The following is a 25074-nucleotide window of genomic DNA, read 5'->3' as shown; positions in this document are numbered from 1 at the left end:
GGCCCGCGCACCGCGATGAAGAGTGGCCCCCGCTTGCCGCAACTAGAGAGAGCCCTCGCACAGAGGACCCAACACAGCCAAAAATAAATATAAATAAAAAAAGGCACTGTGACTTCTTCAGTAGAAAACTCTCTTAAATCATTCACTATGGGTGAAGCCAGGTACCATGTCATGAGGATATCCAAGAAGCTCTATGGGGAGGGCTACATGATGATGGACCAAAAGCTACACAAGCAAGTCGTCCTGGAAGCAGATTTTCCAGCCCTAACCAAGTCTTCAGATGACTGCAGCCCCAGCTAAAAATGTCTTGAGGTTTATCAATTTTGTTTATCTTTTCAAAGAACCAGCTTTTAGTTTCATTGAACTTTTCTATTGTTTTGTTTCTGTTTCATTTATTTCTCCTCCGATTTTTATGATTTCTTTCCTTCTGCTAACTTTGGGTTTTGTTTGTTCTTCTTTCTTTTGTTGCTCTAGGTGTAAGGTTAGGTTGGAAAGAGGGCTCAAATCAATAAAATGAGAAATGAAAAAGGAGAAGTTACAATGGACACCACAGAAATACAAAGGATTTTAAGAGACTACTACAAGCAACTATATGCCAATAAAGTGGACTACCTAGAAGAAATGGACAAATTCTTAGGAAGGTACAATCTCCCAAGACTGCACCAGGAAGAACTAGAGAATATGTACAGACCAATCACAAATACTAAAATTGAAACAGTGATTTAAAAACTTCCAACAAACAAGAGTCCAGGACTTGATGGTTTCACAAGTGAATTCTATCAAACATTTAGAAAAGAGTTAACACCTATCCTTCTGGAACTCTTCCAAAAACTTGCAGAGGAAGGAACACTCCCAAACTCATTTTTTGAGGCCACCATCACCCTGATACCAAAACCAGACAAAGATGCCACAAAAAAAGAAAATTACAGGCCAACATCACTGATGAACACAGACCCCAAAATCCTCAACAAAATACTAGCAAACCGAATCCAACAGCACACTAAAAGGAGCATACACCACAGTCAAGTAGGATTTATTCCAGTGGCGCAAGGATTTTTTCATTGTCTGCAAATCAATCAGTGTGATACACCACATCAACAAATTGAAGAATAAAAACCATATATATGATCATCTCAATAGATGCAGAAAAGGCTTTTGACAAAATTCAACACCAATTTATGATAAAAAACGCTCCAGAAAGTGGGCATAGACGGAACATACCTCAACATAATAAAGGCCATATATGACAAACCCACAGCTAACAACATGCTCAACAGTGAAAAGCTCGAAGTATTTCCTCTAAGATCAGGAACAAGACAAGGATGTTCACTCTTGCCACTTCTATTCAACATAGTTTTGGAAGTCCTAGCCATGGCAGTCAGAAAAGAAAAAGAAATACAAGGAATCCAAATTGGAAAAGAAGAAGTAAAACTGTCATTGTCTGCAGATGACATGATACTATACATGGAAAATTCTAAAGATGCTACCAGAAAACTACTAGAGCTCATCAATGAATTCAGTAAAGTTGCAAGATACAAATTAATACACAGAAACCTACTGCATTTTTATACACTAACAATGAAAGTTCAGAAAGAGAAATTAAAGAAACAATTCCCTTTACCAGCACATCAAAAAGAATAAAATACCTAGGAATAAATTTACCTAAGGAGGCAAGACCTGTACACTGAAAACTATAAGATGCTGATGAAAGAAATAGAAGATGATACAAACAGATGGAAAGATATACCATGTTCTTGGATTTGAAGAGTCAATACTGTCAAAATGACTATACTACCCAAGGCAATCTACAAAGTCAATGCAATCTCTATCAAATTACTATGGCATATTTTTTTTAACAGAACTAGAACAAAAAAAAAAATCTTAAAATTTGTAATGGAGATACAGAAGACCCCGATTAGGCAAAGCAATCTTGAGAAAGAAAACCAGAACTGGAGGAATCAGGCTGCCTGACTTCAGACTATACTACAAAGCTACATTCATCAAAAGAGTATGGTACTGGCATAAAAACTTACATATATATCAGTGGAACAGGATAGAAAGCCCAGAAATAAACCCATGCACATAGGGTCAATTAATCTGCAACAAAGGAGGCAAGACTATACAATGGAGAAAAGACAGTCTCTTTGATAAATGGTGTGGGAAAACTAGACAGTTACATGTAAAAGAATGAAATTAGAACATTCTTTAACAGCATACACAAAAATAAACTCAAAATGGATTAAAGACCTAAATATAAGACCAGATCCTATAAAACTCTCAGAAGAAAACACAGGCAGAACGCTCTTTGACATAAATCACAACAAAATCTTTTTTGATCCGTCTCCTAGGGTAATGGAAATAAAGACAAAAATAAACAAATGGGACCTAATTAAACTCAAAAGCTTTTGCACAGCAAAGGAAACCATAAACAAAATGAAAAGACAATCCACAGAATGGGAGAAAATATTTGCAAAGGATGGGACTGACAAGGGATTAATATCCAAAATTTGCAAACAGGTCATGCAGCTCAATATCAAAAAACAAACAAACAAAAAAAGAACCCAATCAAAAAATGGGCAGAAGGCCTAAACAGACATTTCTCCAAAGAAGACATACAGATGGCCAGGAGGCAAGTGAAAAGATGCTCAACATCGCTAAGTATTAGATAAATGCAAATCAAAACTACAATGAGATATCACCTCACACCAGTCAGAATGGCCACCATCAAAAAGTCTACAAACAATAAATGTGGGAGATGTGGAGAAAAGGGAACCCTCCTACACTGTTGGTGGGAACGTAAATTGGTACAACCACTATGGAAACAGTATGGAGGTTCCTTAAAAAACTAAAAAAAAAGCTACCATATGATCCAGCAATCCCACTCCACAGTATGTGTGTATATACACACACACACACACACACAAACACACATATATACACAGTATATATCCAGAGAAAACCATGGTTCAAAAGGATACATTCACCCCAATGTTCGCTGTTCACTGTTTACAATCATCAAGACATGGAGGCAACCTAAATGTCCATCGACAAATGAATGGATAAAGAAGATGTGCTACATATATACAATGGAATATTACTCAGCCATTAAAAAGAATGAAATAATGCCATTTGCAGCAACATGGATGGACCTGGAGATTATCATACTAAGCAAAGTAAGTCAGACAGAGAAAGACAAATATCATATGATATCACTTATATGCAGAACCTTAAAAAAAATGATACAAATGAACCTACAAAACAAACTCACAGACTTAGAGAACGAACTTATGGTTACCAGGGGGAAAGGGTGGTGGTGGTGGGGAATAGATTGGGAGTTTGGGACATGTACACACTAGTATATTTAAAATAGATAACCGACAAGGACCTACTGTATAGCACAGGGAAAAAAAATGTTTTGAGTCCACCCTCATGAGAGATCCTGAACTAGACGCACCTAGCTAAGCATCCTAAATTCCTAACCCTTAGAAACTGAAATAATAAATGTTCATTCTTTAAGCTGCTAAATTTGGGGGTAATTCTTTACACAGAGTTGTCACTATGATTAAATAAGCTAAATAAAGAGTTCAGTGCCTGGTTCACAGTAAGGACTCAGAAAATGTTACCTATATTAAGGTGGGTTACAACAATCAAAAAGGAAATGTATTTTCATGCTCCAAAGGCAACTCTAAGAGAGGCTGCAACTGACAGTACTATCACACAACCGTTATACACAGGCTTAAAGTGGACAAGAGAGAAAACAAAAATACGTTTACAGAGCAAGAGGAACTAACAAGTTAAACTAGAAGTACTGTCCAAATTATGAATCCCAATAGTGTGGCTCAAAGTCCCTTCACTACCCTCTTTCTCCTCTTTCGAAGGCCATGAGTACATCCCATTCTGACCAGCAGCCCAGCCTCCTGCTATTAATGCATCCTCCTAGACTCCTTTTCTCCTTCCTTTCTTTCTTGTTTAGCTTCCATCACATCAGGAAGTTCTCTTTTTCATTCTATTTCTGAGATTTAAAAAAAATCAAGTCTGATAGGTTCAAGCACTCCTATCAAAGAAAAGTAGTAAGGAAAAGGAAAAGTAATAAGGAAAAAGAATGTTAACAAATTGTGAAGTGGTATTAGGCAAATCATCGGTCTCTAAAATCTTTAAACTTGGACATAGTAACACCTGCCTTCTTCCTACTTACTTTAATGGTAAAATTAAAAGTAGGAGCTAACTTCTTGATTAAGTATTAGTATTCAAAGTATATTAGAAGTACATTTTATTCAATTTCATAACATTTGATCTATTTAATTACTACTTTTTATTGGAGATAATATATGTTAGCTACATTATACATTGATTAATGTCCACAACTCATTAAATTATCCATTTGATTAATATTCGTATCAGACTGTATCATCTCATAGGACATAAAAATAATGACAATACCGTGCTGGTGAGGATGTGGGGAAACCGAATCTCTCATTCACACTGATGGTGGGAATGTAAAAAGGTACAACCACCTTAGAAAATATTACCGTTTGGCAAGTTCTTTCCCAACGAAAGGTGCAATTACCATATAACCTAGTAATTGTATTCTTGGGCAATTATCCCAGAGAAAAACTTACGTTCACACAAAAAAACCTGTCCACAAGCATTCACAGATGCTTTATTCATAATAGCCAAGAACTGGAAATAAGCCAGATGTCGTCCAATGGGGGAATGGTTAAACAAACTGTGGTATACCAGTATCCATGGAATACTACTCAGCAATAAAAAAAATGTTAACACAAATAAGTTGGATGAAACTCAAGGGAATTATGTTTAGTAAAAAAGAAAAAGAAAAAAGAAAAAAACCCAGCAATTCCTAAAGGTTACGTACTACACAATCTCATTCATTTAACATTCTTGAAATGACAAAATTCTAGAGATGGAAAACCGATGAGTCTGTGGAAGTCAGAGACAAAGAGGGAGTGAGGGGTGAGAAGGAAGGTGTATATTACAAAGGCAATTACAGGGATCCGTGCGGTGATGGGACTGTTCCACATCTTAACTGTGGTGGTGGATACACAAACATGCACGTGGGATAAAACTGCATAGAACAAAACACGTACATGTAAAACTGGGGAAATCTAAATAAAATGAGTGGATTGTATCACTGTCAATTCTTGGTTGTGATATGGTGCTACATTTTGGTAAGATGTTATCATTAGGGAAAACCAGGCAAAGGGCACACAGGATCTCTCTGTATTACTTCTTAGAACTGTATGTGAACCTACAATTATCTAAAAGTAAGTTTAAACAAATTTAAGTATATTTTTTAAAACTTTGACATAAATAATTATATAAACATCAGTCAAGAGACTTACATCAGTTGGTAAAACTAGCCGGTGAAACTATATGGTTACGGATTCACATGCATTTCTATTTTAAAGTACTATCAGAAGAAGACCGGTATTTTTCCTATTAAACTTTTAATTGATAAGATTCCATATTGTAAAAGACATTAGAATGAAACAAGTGTGACTTTTTTAAAAAAAAAGAGTGTATTGGGCTTCCCTAGTGGCGCAGTGGTTGAGAGCCCACCTGCCGATGCAGGGGACACGGGTTCATGCCCCGGTCCGGGAAGATCGCACATGCCGCGGAGCGGCTGGGCCTGTGAGCCATGGCCGCTGAGCCTGCGCGTCCAGAGCCTGTGCTCCGCAACGGGAAAGGCCACAACAGTGAGAGGCCCGCGTACGGCAAAAAAAAAAAGAGTGTATTTTACTCAATTTATAACGTTCCTGATTTGTTCAATCACTACCTTTTATTGTACTACATATCTTAGTTATATTCTATTTTATTATCCATACCTCATTTAAAATTCATCTCATATGATATAAAAAATAAAAATTGCAAATATAAAAATTTTAAATATTTTAAACTACTACCAGGTGAAAAACTTGGGAGGGTCACAGAGACTCCCACAGAGCATAGAAACATATTATATGCAGGCTATATTTTGTATTAATAGGGCTTTAGGTGAACTTACTAAGAACCACCCACTTTTCTAAACCTATTTCTACATGAGAATTTCAGCCAATATTTGTTTGCATTTAAAATGCCACATGACTGAAACACAAATTTTTAAAATACAATCTATTTTAGGTTGGCTACCTCCTCTAATTTATAAACTAGTTAGTTTACTGCAAAGCCCAGTGCTTATAACACATTCTTCCAGTAAAAGAGAAAACTTCAATGTTCAAGTCTGGATCACCTCCTAGCTTTTCCAATGGTAGGAATTTTCAATTCCAGAATACATTCTATATACTTAGGCTATGACTTATAATCTCCCAGCCTACTACAGGAACTACCTCTCTAGTGATACATATTTGTTTGATTTGATAACCACCTATAATCATATCTATTTCCCATTTGTGCAGTCATTTCAATCAAGTCAATATTAAGCTTATATATTACTTATGTGTATGTATAATTATGTAAAGGGATGCCGGTCTCAGAACACTTGGCATGACTTACAAGCAGGACTGTATGTGTTGGCTGGAAGTACTGAAAGATATAACAAATGTCAGAAGAGAAATGATGAGGTTTGAGGTTGAGAAATAACTGAGATTAATAAAAGTATAATATATGCTTTCCAAATGGATCTAAAATGTTTCAAAGTTTATTAGATATTTTATCTGGGTTCTCACAGCACTGTAACTTTTCAATTTCTATAATGGAAGGAAAAGACCACTAAATTGAGCCAAGTAATTTAAGTCACATTTCTGCTTCAGAACTAGCTGTTGAGGGCTTGGGCATGAACTCTCTGAGCCTCAGTTTGCTTATTTATAAAAGGAAGGTGTGGAATAGTTCATCTCCAGGTTCCATCCCAACTCCAAAGGTATAGTGAAAGGAAAAGAAAGGCTTTTGGTGAAAGCATACTGGGGTCAAAGGACATCAGTCAAGAAGACCTAGTTCTTGCCATTGAGAACCTCTCAATCAAGCCCTTGGAATATATATTTCATTGTTTTTACAAGTATATTTTTTTAAATTGTGTGTTTTTATTCACAGTAATAAAGGAGAATGTCATCTTAAGCCACAAATTTAAAGAATTCAGCAGAATTGTTAGCACAAAACAAGGCAAATGGGCTCCAGAGTTACTACTGATAGATCAAAGAATCTGATGAACCGACAGCAGAACACTCATGACTGAATCTGTGTTGGTTTTTTCCCTCCTGAGAAAAAGTGACTTAGTAGAGCACAGTGTTTAAGCCCACAAACTCTGCAGGCAGACTGCCTGAACTTGAACCCCAGCTGACACACCTATTAGCTAAATGGTCTTGGACAACACAGTAACTAATTGGAGCCTCGGTTTCCTCACTGATAACATGGGGGACAGAATAAAACCTACTCCATAGGGTTGCGAAGAAGACTAAATACGTGAATATTTGTAAAGCATATAGAAAAGCAAAAAAAAAAAAGAAAAGAAAAGAAAAGAAAAGCACCTGGCACATAGTAAGCATTATATAAGTTTTTGTTAAATAAGTAAATATAACCCTTCAACTGCTATGAGGTAATACTTTTTGCTGGCGGGGCAAAATGAACACTAAAGAATGAAATTATTCAAGTCCAAAACTTAGGACTTCATTTAGCCAAAGATACTTAGAAAAATTACCCATAAAACGGTTTTTCAACAATAGCTATTAAGGAAAAAACATGACCACTGAACAAACTGCACACACCACTTAAGACACAAATATTCCCTTATTAATACTGAATGTCCAGAGTGAAATGTTGCTGCTCATACTACCTCCACGCCCTTTCAGGAACTTCTCATAGAGTTCCTTTTCAAGGTTTAACGCGTGAATGAAAATATGCATGTATAATACGACATATTTGTAAAGAACACAAAACAGTACTCTTTCCAGAAACCAGCTCTATATTTTCCATTTTGTGAACTTCACACAGCTCAGGCAGGTTCCAAACCTGTTCTTCTCCAATTGAGGAAGAATTCTCAAAATTGTCAGAACCCGGGGGCATGTGAAGGATCTTTCCTAGTGGACATGACTTGACCTGTCAGTGATCTCCCTGGAACCTGGTGTGCCGTCCAGGCTCTGGGTAGGACACAGGCTGAAATACGCACAGCCAAAACAGTTTTCACAGCGCCAGAGCCTGTGTTCTAATGAGACCAAATAAAGGTACAAGCAACTTTCCAGATTGTGCTGTCCTGTGGTGCCAAAACTTCTCACTCATTCTTCCAAACGGCCACATCTCAGCCATTAAAGGATAACTTATTTGGAACCTCGTGAAAGACACTCCTAATGCATACATTCTATACAGTAGAATATAAAACATCATCAGAAAACTAAAAAACATTGAGCTACAATATACCAATGACTTAAAACCTTTTTAGTGTAGTTAACACTACACATCACATGCAATACACTTTTCTGCTAAGTGAAATGTGTCCCAGGTACTAGGAAACCAGGGAACCTCATCCCTTTAACGCTATCCAAGCGTAAGCAGTGCTTAGACAACTGGCCCGTAACTCGCAGATGACCCTGCAAGGCTGGCACAAGCACCATTTTTTTTCCTCCAAATGTCTTCATCTGTGCTAGAGAGTGTCCCATTCATCAGAACATAATAAAATTTAAAACTATCAGAAATTTTAAATTTTATTTGCAATGCCATCTTATGGCTCAAAGATGTTAAAAACAGAATATAAGATACACATGCACACACATTTGGTTTTGGAAATGAATAAAGACACAAACAAAATTACTGTTTTTCTAATCTCACAATCAGCACTGCTAATAACATGCATCAGTTTCTTCCAACTACATGAAAACAAAATTCCCAAGCCTCTGGCCTTCAAGTATTCATAATTATGATTCCTTCCTTTTCTGCAACATTTCTTCCCTGGGCTCTACTAAGTCAGTCTTAACATCCATCATACCCTGCTTGTTCCTGACTGAAAGCCTCTTCTTTTTTTTTTTTTTTTTTTTTTTTTGCGGTACGCAGGCCTCTCACTGCTGTGGCCTCTTCCGTTGCGGAGCACAGGCTCCGGACGCGCAGGCTCAGCGGCCATGGCTCACGGGCCCAGCCACTCCGCGGCATGTGGGATCTTCCCGGACCGGGGCACGAACCCACGTCCCCTGCATCGGCAGGCGGACTCTCAACCACTGCGCCACCAGGGAAGCCCCCCTCTTCTTCTTTTACAGTTATTCTTTACTTGGGTAGAAGGCTCACTTCTGGACTTAGAAGCCCCAATCAATCAAGTCTCTTTCCTTCTCCAAAGCAGTAGCATTCCGTGCCTGCTTCATTATTTCCTTCCTTCTTCGCTGAACTCCTGTTGCACTGTTTGTAACAAGGTCATATGTCTTATTCTGTCTCTATTTGTTTCACAGGCTTTAGTTAAGTTCTTTCCAATTAAACTATAAATTCCTTGAGAGCAGGCACCTTACCTTATTCACCTATCACTATAGTCTTGAATTAGGGATCTAAATTTCCTAAGGTTAGGGATCAAAGTTTCCTTCTGGATCTGCCATTTACAGATGACACACTCACTTGGGGAAAACCACAACTGGATAGTACTTAAATTATTTCACAGAAATGGTCAGGATCCTAACTGTAAGAGAAGACGACTCCCTTCCTATCTATCCGTCAAAAACAATAATTTAAACCCGTGAAGTGATTTATAATGTGTAAGAATTTGAGATCTCAAATTAAGTAACATTATCTAATAGTGGATTTACACAAACCAATAAATTCAGTGACTTCTAAGAGAGTACCATTAAGTATCTGATAATTTATTTTTGTTTTAATGCTCAAGACCCAGAATTACTCTAATCCTAAATTAGAGGTCAACACAATTTGTTCCTTTCCAAGAGGAAAGAACCAGCTTTCTTCTGCAAAATTCAGAAAGGATAGCACATGAACAATTTAATTACAAGAAAAAGAAAGCATAAGTCATTTCTCTAAATAATATAGTAATAATAACAAAAGTTTATCTTAGGTTAAAGCACATTCAAGAGTTAAATGCAAAGGAGCTCTGAGATAAGAGATGACAAGTCACATGTTTAAGCAAGCCCCATGCACACACATCTACCCCTCAAGTATTTTACGGTGCTTCATCATTTCACCATCTTACATCTTCAAAACACTTGCCATTTTTATAACATTTTCAAAGGACCATAAGTAGTATGAAATAACGTTAATTTTTAAGTCCTTGAAAAACAGTATTATGCAGTACTTAGTTATACATATTTCAGTTCTAAACTGGCAATCCCGAGCTACCTTCTTTACTGCTCTTGGGGCAATATATGTTCAAGAAAACATAAGGGACAACAAAAAATATAATCAGAAAGGTAATCTGCTGAGGGAAAGGTCAGATAATTCAGTGTTTCTCAAAATATGTCTGATTACAAAGATGTCCAGGGTGTCTTAAAAAATAGGTTGCTAGGATTCTCCCCCAGAAATTGATTCAGTTGATCTCGAACGAGGCTTAGGTGTCTGAACTTTTAAGAAGCAACACAGATGATTTTCCTGTTCAGACGCATTTGGGAAACACTGATATAACAAGTTACCACATCCACAGAAAGGTTTTCTAGTTTTAAAAGAACATACAAAGCAATATTCAATTATGCTTCCTCCCACTGAGAGGAGGTTGTGGCCTTGAAAGCTCCTCACTGCCAAGGGCCATGGGGGCTGTTGGGAAGAACTTCACTTGATCTGGGAGCAGAGGCCTTTGAGCCAGGCCCAGAGTGAATCTCACACACGCAGAGAACTAGACCCTTTCCTATGAGACACAGATCTGTGATTATATTGTATGAGGTACTTCTGCATTTATTTAGGAGGAGATCACTAAGTCTGTGCTTAAACTAGTGACACAGTGAACTCTCACTATAATTCTTTATTGAAAATAATAGAATAATTCTCCTGAGACACTCCCTAAAATTTGAGAGTTGTGGCTGTTTTGTTTTAGAAAAGAAGAATATCTGAGAAGGAGATTGACGAACCAATAGGCAATGATTAATTACTGAGAGCTTACTCCTTGGAAGGAGTCGTAAAGCAGTGAGCTCAAACTTGAGGGTGCATATTATCTCCTAGGAATTTATTAAAATGTAGATTCTGATTCAGTTGACCTACTGTAGGGCCTGAGATTCTGCATTTCCAACTAGTTGCCTGGTCCAGAGAACACACTAAAAACGTTCTACAGGAACGACTGCCCAAACTTTAATGAGCATGAGGTTCACAGGGAGGACAAGACGGTTATGTAAAATGAAGATTCTTGGTCTCCATTCCTGGATATTCTGATTAATTAAGGCTGGGCCTCTGGAATGTGCGTTTTTAAATAGGGTCCCAAATGATACTGATACAGGCAGCCCATAGAACACACACTGAGAAGTACTGCTATAGAGGTCACAAAGATGAATGAAGTTTGGTATGTCTTTCTGAGGAATTTACAGGGTATGGGAAAGAAGACATCTGTGCCAGGTAGCCATATTTGAAAGCAGTATGAGATACTCAGTAAGAACAGTACTCACAACTTGCTCTAAAGTTCGTAGATATTGATATTTTAGGAAGGGAAAAGGTTTTGAAGTTTTGACTAGCTAACAGAAACTATTAAGAATAGTTTTTAGACAAATAGCATAAGTATACCTCATAGGACATAAACAAATGTCAGGAATCAGCTCCCCCAAGTCTCTGATAAGAAACGGCTTGACAAATGTAAAACAGATCGCTAGTGGGAAGCAGCTGCACAGCACAGGGAGATCAGCTCGGTGCTCTGTGACCACCTAGAGGGCTGGGATAGGGAGGGAGGGAGGGAGACGGAAGAGGGAGGAGATAGGGGGATATATGTATATGTATAGCTGATTGACTTTGTTATAAAGCAGAAACTAACACACCATTGTAAAGCAATTATACTCCAATAAAGATGTTAAAAAAAAAAAGAAAGAAAGAAAGAAATGGTTTGATGTTGAAGCAAGTTGTCCCTGTATACGTTCCATAACAGAAAATACTACAAACATCTCATTGATGGGCAGGAATTTGAGGCCTAAGAATCACTTGGCACTCTTCCCCACCACCCAGGCATCATTACAGAGGTCAAAGATGATAGAACGACAGGTACTAAACCAAAAGAAATGAAAGAAGGACCAATCCTATACACTACAAGAAAAAAAAATTCTTATGGGAGGGGCAGCAGAGGCAGAGAGAGCTAATCAATCTGGATGCAACGATCTGTTCATCTAGTGTCTGAACCAACGCCAGTGTGGAATATCTAATTCCAGCCTAATGATTCTTCACCTCTCCTCCTCTAACATCTAACATTTTACAATTACAGTTTGGATGCCTTATCTCCGAGGGGTAATGCCCGGTACAACCATCTCTGCACATCAAACATGAATTACTCATTCCTTCCTGCCTTCCTACTACAGGCTGGACTTGATGGACCTGGGTTTCTTGGCCACCTCTGAATAGAGATAAAAGGCCGCTAGGATGCCCGTATTTTTCATGACAACTAAGCAAAGATGACTGTAAAATATATTTCTGATTACTGCCTTCCTCTTATTGAAGTTCAACTGACGCTGAACTTAGTATACTACTACTTGTACTGATGATCTCTTAGAAACAGGAATGCAGCCTCGAGGGAGCCCACAGAGGAGGAATGCAGAGGGATATGGAGGAAGAGGCACTTCAGGGAATTATGAGTCCTATACTTGAGTACTAAACACCTCTGACCACTGCTTCATCCCTCAAAACTGTTTTCTAGGGGTGCACCATCTTTCTGAGGATCCTTGAAATAATACTGTAACGAAAATAATGATGGAGAAGAAACCTGGAAGCAACCACTTTATAGCGGTTCCAGGCCAGTATCAATTCCTGAATCAACACTGCACCTAGCTGCCGACTACTCTGCATTCCCTAGAAGATGGGAACAATTTGTAGTTAATTTGATTCTTTAAAACAAATGGGCTAAATGTCCCCATAAATAAAATCAGCCCCCAACTGCACAAAAATCGCCAGTTTCTCACTTGTTCTCCGTTCTTATCAGTATATCCATCGCTAACAGACCGTTTGAGGGAAACATCGGTAAAATGACAGTTTTCCCTGAGAAAAGGCACTAAACTAACCCCATTCATACTTCTAGAGATCCTGAAATAATGGGAGCTACTTCCAAAGAGAAAACTGTTTGGGGGTCGGGGGAGATAATCCGTATCTATCAAAATCTCAACTTAGTTTCTGTGCAAAGTCTTCTTGCTTTGCTTGACAACCTTCACACGACCTATATTAAAACACCCACTAAATAATGAAAGACACCTCAGTCTTGTCTAATCAACAAAGCCCTATGAGTACAGACCCTGTGTCAGTAGCTGCAGTAATAACTGATATACATCATTTTATACAAGAAGTTTATTAGATATTAGCTTAGGGAGGTATGAAAATGAAATCTTCTGAGGCTTAGGGTACTGGCATGGCAGGTATAATCCAAAGACCTCAAAAGCCCAGGCCAGTGAAATGTGCTGGTCTGCCTACTTCCGCTACAGAGCAGGTTATGAAAAACAAAAGGACTCCTATACTGCAGCACCCAGGGCCTGTTCAAGACCCCAGGACTGGAACATTTCAGGGCGTGCAAATGATTAAATATTCTACCTCCAGGGCTTTTAAAGCAGTCTACTTTTTTTTGTTTGTTTTTTTCGTTATGCGGGCCTCTCACTGCTGTGGCCTCTCCCGTTGCAGAGCACAGGCTCCGGACGCGCAGGCTCGGCGGCCATGGCTCACGGGCCCAGCCGTTCCGTGGCATGTGGGATCTTCCAGGACTGGGGCGCGAACCCACATCCCCTGCATCGGCAGGCGGACTCCCAACCACTGCGCCACCAGGGAAGCCCAAAGCAGTCTACTTTAAAAACAAATATTAAAATGCTGGCTAGTCACCATGCTCACTGTATGTTTTCTACTCATTTCAATATAAGTGGTAGGATTTTTACTAAAGAAATACACCTGCCTTTCATCAGTGAGCATCATAAATTGCTAAGGAAAAATAATTTTACTCCAAAGTTTCTCTACTAGTAAAGAATGTTTTCTTAAACTGAAGGAAAACCTAACTTTTATAGCTTTCAGTCAATGGGAAACCCAATAAAACCAAAAATGACCGATAAATTAATAGCTACGTTCACCCACGTTGCTACAGGGGACTATGCCAGCTTTTAGAATGCCAGTTATTTTTTCAGTCATGCTGCTCTGGAAATATTATGCAGCATTTTATGTGATGACTTCTTCCCACTCAAGCGTCATGAGTTCCAAGGCAGGAACTGAGACTGAAAGCCTGAGCTGGTTGGAGGGAAACTATCAAAAGTTGCTATTTGGGGCTTCCCTGGCGGCGCAGTGGTTGGGAGTCCGCCTGCCGGTGCAGGGGACGCGCGTTCGTGCCCCGGTCCGGGAAGATCCCACATGCCGCGAAACGGCTGGGCCCATGAGCCATGGCCGCTGAGCCTGCGCGTCCGGAGCCCGTGCTCCACAGCGGGAGAGGCCGTAGCAGTGAGAGGCCCGCGTACCGCCAAAAAAAAAAAAAAAAAGTTGCTATTTGTTCCCCACGTTCCAGGCCAACACCACAGGTATGGGCGTGGCGTTCTGCTCACACCCTTCCAGCCCCTATCAGAAGTGACCTCCCAAGGTGTCTGTCCTACCCTTCTCAAAGTCTAGTTCTGGGTATAAGGAATAAAAGCGAACAAATCAGGTTGTAACCATCCAGAGTTTCCATCAGACTGAAAGGAAGTCTACTTGATAGACTTTGCAAAGTAGTCCATCTCCAAGTCCATTTCATGCTGAACGGCTTAATTATTAATTCTTAGGAGCTAGCATGCAAGTGATTAAATATTCTACCTCCAGGGCTTTTAAAGCCATCTACTTTTAAACAAATATTAGAATGTTGGCTGGTCATTGTGCTTCTTGACTGTAAAGTGACTAAACATAGCAATCTAAAGTTTCGTCATTTTAATCCGTTCTCCTACCCTTCATTTTAAGAGGAAAGTTATTTGGGAGAAGGAAACTATGCATTAATTTATTTTGATGTGGCAACCTGCCTTCCATCTGTGTCCCTTGTAATACCTCCATTTGTTTAAAAGAAAGATAAACTGTTCTTTAAAAAGGCTTGGAGCCCTGCTTCTAACAGGACATCCTAGTTGACCTGGAGTATAACTAAACGTAAAATGTAATTTTTCACGATTTTCTGTTGAAACTAAACTCTGCCCGTAAAACCGTAGACTCTGGTCCTGAAGGAGCGCTTTCCAAAACAATGGAAAAGTACTCTGAAAGACAAAATGCCTAAGAGACTCTCAGAGGGGCAGAAACCCCCTAGAATCTGGTCTCCAGCCTGAGCAGTGATGCCCCTGCAGTGAATCTCCCTGAGGCCCAGTCTCTCCCTGTGTGAGGTGCGGTGACAGTGCTGGCATCTGTCTCCTCCTGAGAGGAGGTGGTATGTGAGGACAGGCTCCGTGACCTGCGGAGAACTAAAGGCGGAGGGAAAAAGGGGAAATGATTTAGGTTGCTTCAGGATATGAAAATATGAGACTAAGTCAGAAGAGGAGAATCATGTGAGAGAATCCTAGTATTTTAACTAAAACTCCAAGTTTATAAATGCTATGAAGTTTTTTTGTCACATTTTCCTTTCTCTTACTTTCTTTCCTTTCATTCAATGAGGCTCAGCAAAGCATTTAAGGAATAAACTGTTCAAAAGTCTGAGAATGTGGAGTTAGCACTGATCTAAATGCTGTTTCCCCCGTAAAAGGTACCTATCATTCTTCTCCAGTGTTCCTAGCTGAGTGAACAAATACGCCAAACCCCCAGATTTCTAATCCTGACTTCAACTCCAGGGGAAGGGCAGGCTTGATAAATAGAGAGAAAAGCTGCTCCGGTGAATACGGCCTCACAAAGTCTTGATGAATTGGATAAAGAGAAGAAATAAAGGGTATGCAGAGCTGTGTAATACTTAAAAAATACTGCCAAGCATTCTACCACATGCAGTATTTAATCCCAACTCCAACCAGATCAACTAGGTCCTATTTCTGTCTCCATTTTATAGATGAGAAAACTGAGGCTCAGAAACCTTAAGTAACTTGTAGTAAAACTACAAAGAGATACAGAGCCAAGACCTGATTCTCCTGAGTCCAAGACCTCTAATTCTTTATACCCATTTCTACCCACTGTTCTATGGACTTTTCCAAATTCTTACCCATTTCTACCAGTCACCCTTTCTTTTTCATGCACCGCTGCTTCCATTTCAAAAAATTCTATACTTGATAGATAAGGTGTCTTGAATTTGAGAGGCAACACGGTAAAGACGGTAAAGAATGGAAAGGGAGCTGGTTTCAAGACTAGTACTGAGAACAGTGGTAGAGCTAATCCTCATGCCAACGGTAAAAGGGGCACAGGGGCGCAACACCAGGAGTGCACCGCCTCACAAGTATCCTGCCATCTTCCACCAAGAACGTCACGCTGAACATTTTTTAAAAACGCGCAAGTGACTTCACACATCCTTAATGTTACAGCATTAAGATAACGTGAAAAATACCAACTCTTCTAATACTTTACTGACATACAAGCTAATCCATTTAATTCTAATATTCTAATTAACATGAATTATGCAAAAATGATCCAGAACTAGAAAACAGATTTTTTAATGTTTCATTCTGAATTTAACAATGGACACTATAGTTGTAAAAAACCATCTCAGGGCTTCCCTAGTGGCGCAGTGGTTGAGAGTCCGCCTGCCGATCGATGCAGGGGACACGGGTTCGTGCCCCGGTCCGGGAAGATCCCACATGCCGCGGAGCGCCTGGGCCCGTGAGCCATGGCCGCTGAGCCTGCGCGTCCGGAGCCTGTGCTCCGCAACGGGAGAGGCCACGACAGTGAGAGGCCCGCGTACCGCAAACAAACAAACAAATCTCAATTTTTGTTTGTTTGCTTTTCATGCCAAAACCCTCTTACTTCTACCAGCGTATGTATTCTCAGAGAAAATCAGGAACGCTGGAAGACCAGGCTATAGATTTCTGAGGCAAGAACAAAACGAACTAAGAGGCTTTATACGTCTCCTGTTTTGATCAGGGAACTATCCATAATTAATCAACTAACAAAAAAATGTCATCACAAATGAAGTACGTGACAGCGATATTAACAGCACTGTTTAAAAATTCCCCAAATAGATTAACAGATACACACTACTGTATATAAAATAAACAACAAGGACCTACTGTATAGCACAGGGTACTATATTCAATATCTTGTAAAAACCTATAATGGAAAAGAATCTGAAAAAGAATATATACGTATAACTGAATCACTTTGCTATACATCTGAAACACTGTAAATCTCTAATTTAAAATCTTTTTAATTAAAAAAATCCCCAAATATATGCTAAATAACATTTTTTAAAGTGAGGTAGATCTACATTGCTGATACAGAAAGATCTCGAAGATACAAAAACATGATGCAGGTGCAATTTTGTATACTGACAAAATAAAGCTCTAAAAGTATTTATTTCAAAGCCAGTTAGATGAAGGACTTTTACTTTCTAATCTTTACTGAATTTAGTTTTTAAACCATATGTTTTTTTTTTTAATAACAATTTGTCCTTACAAAGTCTTTCCTAAATTAAGAATTAGAGATCCTTCTCTACACGTGAAGATTTGTAAGGAAATGTTTTTCAGGGATACCCAAGACTGGTGATTTATAGATCCCAATGGCTGTATACAGAGGTGGGTCTTTTTTTTCTTTTTTTGGCTTCGCTGTGCGGGGATCTTACTTCCCTGACCAGGGATAGAACCCCGTGCCCTCTGGACCACCAGGGAATTCCCGGGTCTTTCTTTCTTTTGGTAAATATTGACAATGACGAGTATTCAATGTTAACAAAACACTGCACTTAATATTACACACTTTAGTAGCAACGGCCAGTTTTCTACAGTATCTATTCTTCCCATTTTACAAAGTAATATTTTTTTTTAATTTATTTATTTTTGGCTGTGTTGGGTCTTCGTTGCTGTACTCGGGCTTTCTCTGGTTGCGGCGAGCGGGGGCTACTCTTTGTTGCAGTGCTCGGGCTTCTCACTGCAGTGGCTTCTCTTGTTGCAGAGCACGGGCTCTAGAGCGCAGGCTTCAGGAGTTGCAGCACGCAGGCTCAGTAGTTGTGGCTCACGGGCTCTAGAGCGCAGGCTCAGTAGGTGTGGTGCACAGGCTTAGCTGCTCTGCGACATGTGGAATCTTCCCAAACCAGGGCTCGAACTTGTGTCCCCTGCATTGTCAGGCAGATTTTTAACCACTGCGCCACCAGGGAGTCCCAAAGTAATATATTTTAGCTCGGTACACGATTTGCCAAACTCCCTTGCTGGTTAAGGTTATATTTCTAAGGTCTGCGCATGGTGTGGGCAGAAGCAATGCCGGCAAGTTCTAAGTTGTGCCCATAAAGGGAGCATATCGTCCCTCTTTTCTGTTGCAGAGAAGATATGATGGTGAGAACTGGAGCAGCCATCTTAGACCATAAGATAAAGGCTACCTGTTGAAGATAGCAGAGCAACAAAATAGAGACCCTGATGAATACGGACCAACCACACAGACCATGGAACACTTTTCAGGTTTTCATGTGAGAGAAATAAATGTCTATTATGTTCAAGCCACGTTACTCTGTTTTTCGTTGCTGCAACGTCATACTGCGTGCATGGTGGGCATACACACACATACAACTCATGCTATAAATATCTCATGTTAAAAACAAACTTATTAAACTAAAAACTAATCTACCTGTGTTAAATCTTAAGATAGAAAACAGAAGCAGAAGAATCTAAGATATCTTGGTTTCTTCCTTAACCTCCTTGGTTTTTGAGCAGCAAGTTTGAAACAAAACAGCCTCACCTTTAATGATTGCTGGCCTTGATTCCTACTTGTTAAAGGAGTAAAATATAAGATTTAAAATGCTGTGAGGCTACTAAAAATAAAACATACCAAGTGACCTAATGCACCTCACAGATTACACAAAAAAGAGAAAAGTGAACTAGAAGGAATCACCAAACACAAACTATAAAATCATCTTTAAAATTAATATCCCACCTCACTATGATGTGAAGCAGCAACAGAGATAAATGTATACAAAGAAACAAGGCTTACTTCAAGGTGATTTCTGCCCATTTAGATATAACTTTCCAAGGTACTTTTAATGTGCCACATTGGTATGTCTTAAGGAGGCAATGAAATCAGTTAACAAAATCCTCACACAAATGTATTTATAGACAGACTAAAGATAAATGATAAACGTTAGAGAAAAAGAAAAATCTAAAATCCCCAATATCAGCTTCACTTCTATAGAAATCAGTTATTTTTAGGAACTAATGAACTACTGATTTATAAATGAGTAAAAATGAAATCTGTACTTCTTCAGAGAATAGATATACTTCAGCAAATTAATCTAAAAATTATTCTCCTGAAGTGCTTAAATACCTATGTATATAGTTACTTTTGTCAATATGTCTGTACAAATGTCCTTGTGTCTTAGACACAAGGATAGTAACATTTCCTCTAAAATTTAAAATTTTCCCTTCATAGAGTACATAGTTTCTGCGTACAGTATCTGTCTTACATTTTCAAAAGCATACATTATTTTTTCAAACATTCCACATTCTCCTTTTGGTCAGGCTCTGACTGGCAAATATATGTACTAGGTGAAAAGAGGATGAAAATCTAGACATCTACTTATTTTCTAGTATAAGCGTCAAGAGATTTTTCAATGGATTTTAACAGAATAAGACGTGCCAGACCGCTAGACTTTCAGGCCAATTGTAATACTAACCATGAGTTCATACGAGACAACTAACCCCACAGTCCCAAGCTCAGGAGGCTCCCTTCTTCGTAAAAGAAAACTAAAATCTTAGGAACACTTAAGTTACTTAAAATTTAAGATTTTTCTACATCAGATATTCTAGAAATGATTCACTGGCAGCAAACCAGAGCAAAAGATTAAGATTTACAGGGTGGCTTTCTGTTCTTAATGTGTGCTTAACAGCAGAGGCAAATGAAAGCAGAAGTCACAAACAAAAAATATTTCAGAAATCTGAAATCTTTGAAAGAGATGTTCTTTAAAACAATTGTTCAATGAGGAGTCAACTGGTAGGCAAGACAAGATGGCAATTAAGAAGAACACGGCTATGACCCAGCAATCCCACTCCTGGGCATATATCTGGAGCAAATCATAATTCAAAAATATACATGCACTCCAGGGCTTCCCTGGTGGCGCAGTGGTTAAGAATCCGCCTGCCAATGCAGAGGACACGGGTTCGAGCCCTGGTCCGGGAAGATCCCACATGCCGCGGAGCAACTAAGCCAGTGAGCCACAGCTACTGAGCCTGCGCTCTAGAGTCCACGAGCCACAGGAGAGGCCACGACACTGAGAAGCCTGCACACCGCGACGAAGAGTAGCCCCCGCTCGCCACAACTAGAGAAAGCCCGCGCACAGAAACGAGGACCCAACGCAGCCAAAAATAGATGGATAAATGGATAAATTTATAAAAAAAAGATATATATATATATATATATATACACACACACACACAGGCACTCCAACGTTCACTGCAGCACTATTTACATAGCCAGGACAGGGAAGCAACCTAAATGTCCATCAACAGAGGAATGGATAAAGAAGATGTGGTACATATATACAATGGAATATTACTTAGCAATAAAAAGGAACGAAATAGTGCCATTTGCAGAGAAGTGGATAGACCTAGAGACTGTCATACAGAGTGAAGTAAGTCAGAAAGAGAAAAACAAATATCGTATAATATCGCTTATATGTGGAATCTAGAAAAGTGGGTACAAAGGGAGACACAGGTGTAGAGAACAAACTTATGGATACCAAGCGGGGAAGGTGGGGGTGGGATGAATTGGGAGATTGGGATTGGCATATATACACTACTATGTATAAGACAGATAACTAATGAGAACCTACTGTATAGCACAGGGAACTCTACTCAGTGCTCTGTGGTGACCTATATGGGAAGGAAACCTAAAAAAGAGGGGATATATGTATACATATAGCTGATTCACTTTGCTGTACAGCAGAAACTAACACAACATTGTAAAGCAACTACACTCCAATAAAAATTTTAAAAGAAAAGAAGAACATGGCATGTTTCTGCTCCGCCTCATCCTCTATCTTTCTTATTCTTTTACAGTTGGAAAAAGGGGTAGACCTGAAACCCAAATAAAATGGTAATATGTGAAAAATACATATAATTACGTGACCCCCACCATATTCACCTTAAACCACAATGATTTAACTATTCTTATAGTGACAAGCCAAAGGTCCTAAAGTATAGAAAGAACTCAGTTCTGCATATAACTAACATTAAAATGGTGCTTACAAATGGTTATGTAGGGACCCTAATCCAATTCCAAAACCTAAAAGCTCAGAAGGCCTAAAATTGTGTGCGATGGGGGGAGAAGGGTCGTATATGTAAATGCACCGGGTGGCAAAACATGACCTGAAATGACTAGTTTTCATTTCTCCCACTTAGTGTAACTATTTGTTTCACTGGAGAAATAGTAGTCTGCTTAATTACTAGGCTCTACCTTAGACCTCACTGGGGGTATTGTGTTCAGTGGGTTATACACTGTGTTGTTTTTTTTTTTAAACATTAATCCATTCATTTTATATTTAAGTTCACAAGTCACATCCACATTATGTCCCTAGTAAAAATTCTGAAAGTCCTCAGTAAAAAGCAGGAAAGGTTACCTCCATAGGAGTGTCTGTCTATGGGCCCATGTTTGCTTTCCAACCCCCAAAAGAAACACCTGACCCAGGACCCTCTGGGAAAATCAGCCTTTGATTCAAAGAGATGCTTGTTCGGTGATGATTATTACAGCCCTAGCCATACCATCAGCCCCCGGGAGAAGTCTATAACGGAGGCAGGCAGCCAGGAGGAGAGAACCTTCCTCTCACCAGGAATTAACTAGCTCCAAGCAAGAGATGGGTGACTTGGTGCCAGGGGGAAAGACAATTGAGCCATTGTGTTCAAGATGAGCATTCCCATTCACTCGTGGAAGCCCTTCAGTGTCCCTGGTGCCTGGAACCAAATGTAATCCTCCCAGGCTGTAGCTGGGATGGTGGGTCGGCCACGGGGTAGGGTCACAGCCAATCTGTGGCCCAGGCTGGGCACTCTGTAGTTGAGCTTGGGTCAAAACCAGTCTTCTCCACAGTCGTGGTGACCCTGTGCCATGACGATGATGCCCATGAGTGGAAGAACCTTCAGCTCACTGAAGGCATCAGCCATGAAAATGGCTCGGAAGAGGAGGCACAAAGAAGCTGCTGTGCTCAGGCTCGGGTCCACGCTGTTGGGGACCAAGCGAGGCAAGTCAAGTTCGTAGAACTCCTCGGGACTGAGGGCATTGCCCCCAAGGAGGGTCAGCACCCGTGGTACTAGTGTCCGGGCAAAGAGACCCTCCAGGTGGCTGAGGACGCTCTCCAGTTCTGCCAGGGTTTGCTGGCATTTCCTGCTGCTCGCCTCAGCAGTGGCCCGAGGCTTCTTCTTCACCACGTCCTCCGCCAGAGACTGCGGCCAGGGGCTGCACTTCCGGTTCCGGGGCGTCATCACGACCTCCTCCCCACTCTCCACGTGGTTTGAATCTGTGTTACCTTTTAAAATCTAAAAGATTTTGAAACACATCTGGTCCCAAGGATTTCAGAGAAGTAAGTGTGGACCTGTATCAACTCAATCACCCTTATCACAACCCTCTGAGATGGGAGTTAATTTGCAAACGAGGTTAACTAAGGGTTAAGGAACCTCCTCAAGGTCAAAAAGTTGGTAAGTGTTAAAGCTGAGATTTCAATGCAAGCAGCTCAGAGCCTGGAGTCTTAACATTATGCTAAGCAGTCTTGTCTTCTCTCTTTTATAGCAACCAGATGAATGAGGTTTTGGATTTTCTAGTCATAATTACCAAAGTTATTCATGCAGGACACACAAAAATCTTAAAAACCATATTGAGGCTTCAGGAAAAGAACAATAAGTACTGCATTTTAGGAAAAAGACTGGGCCTATATTTATGCCTGTATTTCATAAACCACACCCACACAGCGCATTGCTCCAGATCAGCGTTGTGGGTACAGGGCAGAGCTCGAACGCGCTCTGTCACAGCCATCCTCGGTTATCAAGGAGCCATTGCCAGTGGGTGTGGAGGAAGTTGTCTAAGCACACGCTTTTTTTCAATCGCCCCTACTGTCACAAGTGGATGTTTCAGGGGACATTAACATCGACACTATGACTGAAGAAAAATTATTATGGGGGGGGTTAAAAAAAAGGTCACGATTAAGAGTCATCGCATCCGTGGTGACTTAGCCTTTCCCTGGAAACCTTAATTCAGTTACTAATATCATCCCCAAAGCCATCCTGACCTTCCCTCTTCTCTCCGCAGGAAACTTAATAGGTCTCTTACTTGGTGCCCCCCCACTCTTGACAGCAGGCTCGGGCTCAGGCCCAGCTGGCACCCTCAGCCCCGCTACCAAGATGGCAGCCGGAGGGGTTTCCCGCCACCAGAAGTGCAGCTGCACACCCGACACAGCCTCTCCGGTGCCGCATGCATCGGTCGAAGGAAGAGGAAGGCAGACGGCAAACCGAGGGCCTAAGGGGCACCATCTTTAGCAAAACAGGGAAGACAGCAGGAGTAGGGAGAATGTAATTAAGATGAGAAGGCTGTGACCAGCCAGGAGGGTTTACAGAAACAAGATAACAGTGCCACCAACGCCGCATTTGGGAGCCGCCAGAGTCAGAGGAAGCGAGAAGAGGGAAGAAAACCTTCAAGGGACACAGGAGTGCTACAGAACGAAGGGCAAAAGGGAAAAAAGCGATGAGGACCTGGAAGTGCAGAGAATGAGAAAACGGAGTGTGAAGAATCTCAAGTGTTTTATTTCATTTTCTGGCTTACTTATGCCTGTATCACCAGAGGGAACATTTGGCATAGTAAAGGTCCAAAAAGGTATCGTTCAAAATTAAGTCGCTACTTGCTCTTAGTTCAGTAATTTCCCATGTTTTTCTATCCAAGTTACTTGTTTCTCTAATATGTGTAGTCTATAGGAGGCTGATCACGTTGTTTCTGATATGATTAAGAGGAGACACGAATAAATAAACACTACAGCGGAAAAACTCCCAAAACATTAGATTTTTTTTCTATTTTTGGAGGGTTCATTTTTTCCACCTTTAACAGCAAGGAGACAATCTTGATACTACCTAGCGTCTGTAACAGAAAAAGGACAGAAACTAGGCATTATGATGGAAAAAGTGAAACACTGGGGAGTTGAAGAGATCCACCACCTTATCCATCTTTCTAGACTGTTCAGTCTCTGGAACATTTCCATTAATGGGCAAGAAACATCCTAGTGCACTATGTACACCTGTTATTTGTAAACTCTATGACATGAATCATGCTTTCCCCACAATCTGGTCTACTGAACTTGACTTTTTTTCTATCAGCCTAATATCTGTGCCAAGTTTGAGGTCTGCAATTTTAGCTACACAATGTTCCACTGCTTTTTCTACCCTGGTTAAAAATTTCCCTACTGGTTTTGCTGAAAATCAAGAAGAAACAATATACCAGACCTATTAAAAGCAAGTTAAAGAACAATTTAAAACCCTAGCTTTTTAGAGTACATCCGAATCTCCTATTCGTGTATACTCAGACACTCAAAAATTATTTGATCATTATGGTTAGTGTGAAAAATTGATAATTACTATAGAAAACAAAGCAAACAAAATAACAAGTGCTGCCGCAAATGTGAAGAAACTGGAACGCTTCTTCACCCTTAGTGGGAATGCAAATTGGTGTAGCTGCTATGGAAAACAGTATGGCAGTTCCTCAAAAAATTACACATAGAATCACCATATGATTCAACTATCCCACCTCGGGGTATATATCCAAAAGAACTGAAAACAGGCTCTTGTAAAGACATTTGCACACCCACGTTCATAGCAGCATAATCCACAATATATCCAGGAGGTGGAAACCATCCAAATGCCCATCAACAAATGAGTGAACGAACAAAACAAAATGTGGTCTATACATGCA

At 40.0% G+C, this 25074-nt stretch overlaps 1 protein-coding gene and 1 pseudogene across 4 annotated transcripts in view; both read right to left on the bottom strand.

The window, feature by feature from the left end:
- The window catches only part of RBPMS (RNA binding protein, mRNA processing factor), a 185798-nt gene that overhangs the window by 116997 nt on the left and 43727 nt on the right, over positions 1–25074 (bottom strand). The gene's annotated exons all lie outside the window — the stretch shown is intronic.
- On the bottom strand, positions 22050–22607 carry LOC309838854 (MAD2L1-binding protein-like; annotated as a pseudogene). Its single transcript has one exon. The product of its transcript is annotated as an MAD2L1-binding protein-like (transcript).

This window comes from Grampus griseus, assembly GCF_964374135.1.
Source record: "Grampus griseus genome assembly, chromosome: 21".
In the NCBI taxonomy this organism is placed as follows: domain Eukaryota; kingdom Metazoa; phylum Chordata; class Mammalia; order Artiodactyla; family Delphinidae; genus Grampus; species Grampus griseus.
This window is presented reverse-complemented; position numbering and strand designations above follow the sequence as displayed.